Below are 9,311 nucleotides of genomic sequence, written 5' to 3'. Positions count from 1 at the left end.
GAGGAACTTCTTCTGATGAACCATGACTTCTGGTGGTGAAGCTGTCAGTAACTTCATCACTGCTTGGTTGAGTCTTACTTTCAGATCCTTTAGTCGGATAACAGCAAGGTGAATCAGACTCTGGTAGGGAGATGTATCCTGCTTTGTTAAGATAGGATAACCATTCCTCTTCATCGGTGTTTTCCGTACCGATGGTATTGACTGTTTGTTGAACAGGTTGAAGAAAACCTCCACTGCAGAAAGTTTCTTGAATTGGGAGAACTACCTCAATCCCTGGGATAGCTCTCGATGATGTTGGAAAGAATCCAATTCCTGTTCTGTTCTTGTTGTTGGTAGGAATATTAATGTGCCCCCAACCACTGGTAGTGCCATCCTTTATAACTTGGATTGCATCTTTGTATGAAGAAATAGACGCTGCTTTCTCCTTTCCTTTGTCTAAGGAAAGTGCTTGGAATTTAGTTCCAACAACTTCTTTTGGTTCTATGTCGGAGAATGATGACAGGTTGCTGACGATCAGAGCTCGTTCTCCACATACGGTTACCAATTTGTCATTTCTTATGAACTTCAGTTTCTGATGAAGTGTTGAAGTAATTGCCCCAGCCTCATGAATCCATGGGCGACCTAGCAAACAACTGTATTGTGCTGGAATGTCCATAACCTGGAAAGTGATTTTGAACGTCTGAGGTCCAATAGTTATGGGAAGATCTACTTCTCCGAAAACTGACTTTCTTGATCCATCAAATGCTTTGACGATGACATGACTTTTTCTTAGAGGGTAATCTTCGAAAGATAATCTTGATAATGTTGATTTAGGCATGACGTTGAGAGAGGATCCATTGTCTATTAGGACTCCTGTGAGTGTATCACCCATGCAGCCAACTGAGATGTGAAGTGGAAGATTGTGGTCCACTCCTTCTTCAGGAAGATCTTCGTCACAGAAACTTAGGTTAGTTCCGGCGGAGATGTTGGCAACGATGTTGTTGAATTGGCTTATTGTAACACTTGGTTCTACGAAAGCTTGTTCCAAAACTTTCTGTAGAGCTTCCCTATGAGCTTCAGAACTCAATAGCAGGGAAAGAACAGAAATCCTAGACGGAGTATGTAGTAATTGATCTACAATGTTGTATTCACTCCTCTGGATTAACTTCAAGATCTCATCATTTTCTTTCGCTTGAACAGCATTGGTCGGATGATTGTCTTGCCTATGTGGTACTTCCTCCGAAGGTTTCTCCACATTTTCTGTTGTTCTGTTGAAGACTCGTCCACTTCTGGTGACTCGACTAACATCAGCAATGTTGACAACAGACGGTAATGGTATTTCCTTACCATTTTCAATGAATGTAGCGTTGTACTTGTATGGTATAGCCTTGTCAGACTCATACGGTACAGGACCTGGTAAGTAGATGACTAGTGGTGCAACTGCTGTCTTCCTGCTATCATACTTAACTTGCATAGGTTCAACTTGATTAATTTGAGGAGATACGGTAAAGACTTCGTCATCTTCTCTGTTGGCAAGAACAGTAATGGTATTGTCATCCATCAGCTTTTGAATGTCGTTGCGAACACGCAAACATCCTCGTGAATTTCTTCGACAGATTCTGCATCTACTGTAAGCGTGGAAATCTGTTCCAAAGTAGGCAAGTCCATTTAAAGTTTTGTGGAACCTGACTACCGATCCTTCAAGGTCTTCAACTTTGTAGATTTTGTATTCTCCTGGACATCCTTGAACCATGTTGATGTCATGCTCAGTTCTGACTCGGATATGTTGAATCCATCCCAAGTCCATTTGTTCTTGTAATGCAGCTTGAACTATGGCACATCCTTGATTATTCTTTGGACAAATTTCACATGTGAAGTAGTTGTGAGGTGGTACATGACCGTACCCAGCTTGTCTAGCGTGCATCTTGACAAGATTTTCCCCTATCTGACGAATGTCGTAGATTTGAATGACGTTGGGGTGTTGATCTATCAGATTTACTGAAGCTTCTTTATGCTGCGGCAAAGGATTTGCTTGGACGTTTGGATTAGTATCTTTGAAGGATAGCATTCCGCTCTTCACTAATCGTTGGACGTCAATCTTGAAAGGGAAACAGTTCTCAATATTGTGACCTGGTGCCCCCTGATGATAGGGACAAGATTGGTCAGCCTTATACCATGGTGAGGAACTGTTTGTAGGATTTGGAGGACTCCTTGTCTGAATGAGTCCTTTTGCCAGTAATGTTGGAAACAATTCTGCATACGGCATTGGTACGGGGTCAAAGGCAGGATACCTTGGAGCCCGATTGTTGTAATTTGGAGGTCGAACCTGCTGCTGAGGTTGCTGCGACCTTTGTTGAATTTGTTGTTGCGAAACCTGAGGTTGATAAGCTGGCGCTGAGTTAACAACCGGAGTTATTGTTGCAACTTGAGGTTGGAATTTCTTCTTGATTTTGTGCAAGACATTGCTGACATCTTGATCCTTTTTCTTCTGGAAAGAACTTCCATACTTCCTTGGACCAACAGAAGATTCTGGTTCTTTGTTCAAGCGTCCTTCTCGAACTGCTTCTTCTAAACGCACACCCATGTTTACCATCTCGGTAAAGTCACTTGGTGCACTTGCAACCATTCGTCCGTAGTAAAATGGACTTAAAGTTTTGAGATAGATTTTTGTCATTTCTTTCTCTTCAAGTGGTGGACAAATTTGAGCAGCAACTTCACGCCATCTCTGAGCGTATTCCTTGAAGCTTTCTCTATCCTTTTGAGTCATGGCCCGGAGTTGATCTCTGTCGGGAGCCATATCCAGATTGTACTTATACTGTTTGACGAAGGCCTCTCCGAGGTCTCGAAAAGTACGAATCTCTGAACTGTCCAAGTTCATGTACCATTTGAGTGCAGCACCAGTCAGGCTGTCTTGAAAATAATGAATGAGCAATTGTTGATTATCAGTCTGAGTTGACATTCTTCGAGCGTACATCACAAGATGACTTTGTGGGCATGAATTCCCTTTATACTTCTCGAATTCTGGTACTTTGAATTTGTGAGGAATCTTAACATTTGGAACCAGACAGAGGTCTGCAGCATTCTTTCCAAATAGATCTTGTCCTCGGAGAGTCTTGAGTTCCTTCTGCATTTGCAGAAACTGTTCCTGGAACTCGTCCAATCTTTCATACACGCCAGCATCCTCACTTGGAGCGTGATGATATACTTGTCCGCCTTGCGGGGGAAAAGTATGCATAATGGGCTGTGGAGAAGCCATGACAGCAGATCTTGGTATCTCAGCATTCTGTTGTGCGAAACCCATTGCCGTTGCTCTTGGAACTTCAATTTCCAGAGGTTTGTAACCCTCCGGTGGACGCATATCCATGGTGACTTTTGGAGCTTCAGAAGCTGGAGGTATGTACCCTTCTGGAGTAAAGTTATACGGCATGCCCCAAGGTCGATCAGGCGGCATGGTATACTGAGGAATAGGAGTAGAAACAATCTCGGAAACCACAGTCCTTTGTGGTTCTTCTGGCGTTGGTCGATTCTGCGCAACTACCAGGGCTTCTACCATACTATTGAGTCTTTCAACAGTACCTTTGAGAGTATTAATCTCTTCTCTGAGTTCTTCATTCTCTTGCTCAAAGTCTTCCATTCTTTTCTTGCGACTTGAACGAGTGTTGTATGGATGAGACAGCTTGAAAGTCTTGGTTCACCTCCTTCTCCTCCTCTCTTTCTGGAGAAAGGAAAGTGACTATTAGATCCGCGACAATTCTCGTGTCAGTGCGTACGACTAAAGCGATGTATGATATGCAATTAAGTTAATTATTTTTCAAGGAAACACCATAATTACGTTATGAAACATCAAACTTTTATTAATTAAGCGAAAACGCCGTTTTTTACACACTTTGAAAATGGAAATACAGAGAAACTGAGAGAAAGGACTCTAAAACTTTGATGATGAGCCGACTTCACGTTCTAACATCTTCTTCTGTTTCTTGAGCTGAGCGTTCTCTGACGTGAGCTGATCGATGATCCAGGAAGCAGGAGGGATATGATGAGAAAGTGACGATTGTGTCACTTGTCGATCGAGCACTTCAAGTAACTCATCCTTCCTTCTTAGGATGTTTTGAATTTCAACATTTTCCGTGTTGACAATTCGATACTTGTTCCTCCAAGCATTCCTTTCTTGGCATACCTTGTTTAATGCCGCTTGCAGTTTTTCAACATCGGTGGAGAAAAGGTAAATTGGTTCCCTTAGGGGAATAGGTTCTTGATGTTGATATGGCATCCTGAGCTTGAATGCTCTGACGCGTACCCATTGAAGGTAAGGATCCAGGGAGATGCAAAGATGTTTTCCTAACAATCTTCTCCCTTTGCTGTGAACAAGACGCCAGGCTTGGACAATTTCCTTCTTCAGCATGTTGCCATGATCGTCGATGTTCTTGAAGAACAGACCCTCCAATTGAATGTTACTTGGTATATTTTTCATGGGATAGCCGTATTGACGACGGGCTAAAGCTGGATTGTAACTGATTCCTCCCTTAGTTCCAATAAGGGGTACGTTGGGGAAACTTCCGCAACTGAAGATGATCTTGGTTTCGTCGTTGTCAGGACTACACCAATCAATGTCTGTATGAGTGAGAGACATGATTTTCTGTGACCAGTAAAGGCCATCCCTCATATTCCAGAAAGTGCTAGACTTTGGCAGGTGTGAAACGAACCATTCGTATAACAACGGTACGCAGCATGTGATTAATCCTCCTCGCTGCAGGTTTCTTGAATGCACAGAGTGATAAGCATCCGCAAGCAAGGTTGGAACTGGATTTCCAATTAAGAAGATCTTAATTGCGTTGATGTCGACGAAATCGTTAATGTTAGGGAACAAAAACAATCCGTAGATAAGCAAAGCCAAGATTTCCTCAAAAGCGCTCATATCTTGGATGCTGACGAAGTACCGAGCTTGATCAAACAGGAATTTGGAGGGCAATCCTTGAATTCCTCCTCTACTCACCATATGAGTTCTGATGTCGACTACGTTCAAAGGAGTAGTTGCAGCAATGATAATGTCGTCAGGATTCTTTTCCAAACCGGAGTACGGATCTTGCGCGTACACGGGTATTCCAATCAGACGAGAGTACTCCTCCAACGTAGGCATGAGCTGATAATCTGGAAAGGTGAAGCAGTGATACGTTGGATCGTAAAACTGTACCAAGGTGGGAAGGATCCCATCCACCATGTTGGTATTGAGCAAAGGCAGAAGTTTTCCATACTTCTCCTTGAAAGCCTGGGGGTTGACCACCAGTTTTCCGAGCTTTCCCAGTTCCTCGACCTGGGGAATCTTGAAGGTGTATTTCCTAGCTCTCTTTCTTCCGTAATCCATGGTATAGATCCTTAAGTCCTTTCTCCGTTTCTCTCTTTCTATGAAGTTCAAAACGTTCGTTATTTAGTTTCCTTGAAAAACGACTCGAAAAAGACTCTTTTTGTTTTGTTTTTAGTTGTTTATTAATGAATGATGCATGAATGCATGAATGCACACACAAGAGTTTTAAACAAACATGGCGTTGAAGGGTATAGTGGTCATGAAGTCAAAACGCAATCCCCGCCCCAATGGTAAACTAAGGTTAAGGATTTTTGTACCTGTAGAACGGGTTCTAGGGGTCTCAGAGTTTTTGCTCAACCTTAAAGATACGTTGATTGGTATCTATAAGAGAGTTTTCTCTGAGTGTAGTATCTGCGTGACAATTACTTCCGTAATCACCGCTCTACGTCCTAAAAAAAAGGCTTTAAGTGGGGTTAATGTGTTTCTAGGTCCTCCTGGTACAAATCAGTCTCGGAATGCAGTGGCGCAGTTAATCACAACCAGCCAGGCAAATCCCAAGAGTAGACTTGGAAACCAAGATTAGAGGGCCTTCACCGGGAAGACATCCTCCATCCTATCTTATGTTGCACTCAAATCCGGGTATAGGATTTCTCACCACAAGGGGGAATCAAGCCCTTTCCCGATACAGAATAAACAAAATAAACAAATATATATGCAACAAACACATGAAATGACACAGAGGTTAGGCAGGACCTCTCTTGTTTGAGGGGGAATTTGGCATCCCTAATTCCTCATTGGGGCTGGACCAGCAACAGGTCAACCATTGGTTTGGATGAAAAACCAAGGTTTTTAACACTTATATCCCCAGCAGAGTCGCCATTTTTCTGTGGTGGTCGTTTTCTTTACCTCCCCGTTTCACTTGGGAGGACGGCACGCTAAACCCTTCACGCGAAATTTGGAAGGAGAATGCGCCCGTGGCGGGATGAATTTTATTTCAGTTCTTCCTACGATATCACACGAACTTTCTTATTTGTCCTACGAGTAGGAAAGGGGAAAAAAGATCTCAACTAAACCCTAGGAGTTTGCTAAGTGTGGGGATTTCACCTAGACTAGAAATTCTGGAGTCCGGGAGGTCGGTTATACATAGGGAAGTGTTTAAACACCCTACATATCTGTAGTACTCTACAGGAACCTTCTCTGTGTCATTGTGATTGTGTTTATTGCTAATGATTGGGAAAGTTTCTCCTTTGTATTAGGAGAAGGAATTGAATTGATTAAAAAAATACAGACAGACAAACAAACTGACTATTTTTGGTATTTTATTAGCTCGCTGAGATTCCTTGTGAACCTCATGCCTACATATCCCTAGTGGAAGTCAGAGCTTAATGTAGTTCGGGGAACTAACTAGGGAAATTAATTATTTTTGGTGCCTTGCTTGAAGCTCAAGGTTGAAGCTTGGAATTAAATCTCTGTTTACAGTAAAGAGACATGAAATCATCTTTACAGAGAGGTATTTGTACTATTCTACCACAAACATTTAAAGGAGTGACAGAATAACTGAATTCATTTCATTCAAGAGGGGGACCTTACTTGTGTATGTGCAAGTATACCAGTCAAATGCCTCTTAAATGAAAGAAAGATGCTCATCCAAATTAGGGAAAGTTACCACATGTCTGGGTTTTACTGCCAGCTCATGCCTTTCAAAATCCTAAATGGGAGACTTGATTAAAATTGAAATTGAAATGTTTGTTTGAATGTGGTAGAGTAGTAAAAATATCTCTCTATAGAGATAAGCTATGTCTATCTACTGTATAAAAGATTTGACTTTAGCTGGCTTGTATGAGGCCCAAGCTTGAGGCTTTTTGATTGATTAATTAATATTATTGACTCTGGGAGATGACTCCACTGGGGATTAATTACAGGGTATTTTTGTGTTCTGTACAAAGCCCAGAATTGAGGCTGACTCTACTTAGGGAGACTCTATTTGTGTGCCTTGTACAAAGCCCAAGGTTGTGGCTAACTGTTGAGGATAATTGAATTTTTAAGACTATGAATGACTCTATTTTGTGTGCCTTGTACAAAGCCCAAGGTTGTGGCTGACTGTTGCTAGGGAAAACATTATTTTCTGCCTTGTACAAAGCCCAAGGTTGTGGCGGACTCTTAAATGAATTAAGTATGGATGACTATATGGGGAAAGATCCTAAGTGTTAGGAATCTTTGACACATGAAAAATATGGTTTATCTGCCTTGTACAAAGCCCAAGGTTGTGGCTACTGAGTGATGAAGAACTCACTGGGGAGACTCTATTATCTGCCTTGTACAATGCCCAAGGTTGAGGCTGACTCTTGACAGGGGAGTTTTATTGTTTGGGTGCCTTGTATGAAGCCCAAGGTTGAGGCTAACTGTTTTTGTTGGTTTTGACTCTACTGAGGAGATTTTATTTATTAAAAGACTGTTTTTCTTTGGAAGCTAACCCTTTCCAGGGATTTTGACTCAGCTGGAGAAATTGTTTGGTAAAAGACTGACTTTATCATGTTTTTTGGAGGCTGACCCTTTCCAGGGGTTTTGACTCTTTTTGGGGAAATTATCTCCTAAGAGAAATGACATTATTTATTAATTGACTTTGGAGGCTAACCCTTTCCAGGGGTTTTGTATTAAAAATGAAAGAATGTGTGGAAGCTAACCCTTTCCAGGGATTTATTGAAATGGAGGTTGATTTTAATTGACTTTGGAGGCTAACCCTTTCCAGGGGTTTATATTGAAATGATGGATTGATTTTAATTGACTTTGGAGGCTAACCCTTTCCAGGGGTTTTGTTGGAAATGAATGGCAGAAAGATTATCTAATGGAGACTTCTTGTTTAAAGCCCAAGATGAAGGCTGACTCAATACTGAGGATGACCCAAAGCATGGATCCTAGACTCTGCTAAGGAAGATTGATGAAGATAAGGGTGACAGAGACTGTCCATGTCTCTCATTCCAAAAGGTGTACTCAATGCAAAATTGAGACAAACTTAGCTTGTTTAAAGTCTGGTTTAAATTGGAAGAAACTCACCAGGGTAGGCTAAAAGGTGACTAAAGACCTGTTCCTATGTTTATAAGAAACCTGATGGGTCCTTGTATACAAGCTCAAGAGGAAGCTGGAAATGCTTTTAAGAAGCCTGTGGGTCCTTGTACAAAGCCCAAGAGGAGGCTAATCGAGGGTCCTTGTTATAGCACAAGAGAAAGCTATGTAGTTTTGAACTTATTTTGGCTCTAAGCAAATGGGTAAGAGGTTTCACCGGGAATAATTCCTCTTTGGGTGGATGTGTCCTATTATTTGGATTCTAAGGTTTTTGCCAAGATGTTTCACCGGGAATAATTCATCTTGGGGGTTTGAACTACAGATCTCTAATTAGGAAAGAGCCTTCACCGGGAAGACATTCTCAATCCTAGGCCATATTCCTATAATATATATATATATAGTTTAACTGTCCTAGGGTTTATACTCAAACGTAGTTCTAAACTAATATATGCACAGTTCTATATTTGACAGTAATTTAAATAAAGACTGTAAGTTGAAAGCTTGTAAAGCCTAACCTGGATGGAGTGGAGGCCATTGAAGAAGTATGTACAGAGCCTCAACAGTAATTTTTGTTGTTTTGTTGATAACAGTTGAATATATATATGATAAACAGTTAATGGTTTTTGAAAACAGAAGAAGTGAAGATGGACAAAGGTCACATAGGTATCTGAAGAGTTTCACCGGGAATAATGCCCTTCAAATACCAGAAGAATGTTTTGAAAACAGAAAGAAGATTTTGAAAATACAGTTTTGAAAACAAGCTAAGAAGAGAAGGTTTTTGGGACTTACACTCTATTAGAGGCCCAGTACTTTACAGTACTGGTTATAAAAACAGTTGGAAATGATTTTGTGATTTGAAATGATTACTATTGTGAAAACAGTTTTATGAGTTTTAGGCTTACCTCGAATAATGAGAAATTGGATTTCTGAGTTTGAGGTGTTACCTTGATCTTCCAATGATATGCTT

Source organism: Vicia villosa, unplaced genomic scaffold (genome assembly GCF_029867415.1).
Source record: "Vicia villosa cultivar HV-30 ecotype Madison, WI unplaced genomic scaffold, Vvil1.0 ctg.000325F_1_1, whole genome shotgun sequence".
NCBI classification, from domain to species: Eukaryota; Viridiplantae; Streptophyta; class Magnoliopsida; order Fabales; family Fabaceae; genus Vicia; species Vicia villosa.
Note: the sequence above shows the minus strand (reverse complement) of the source record.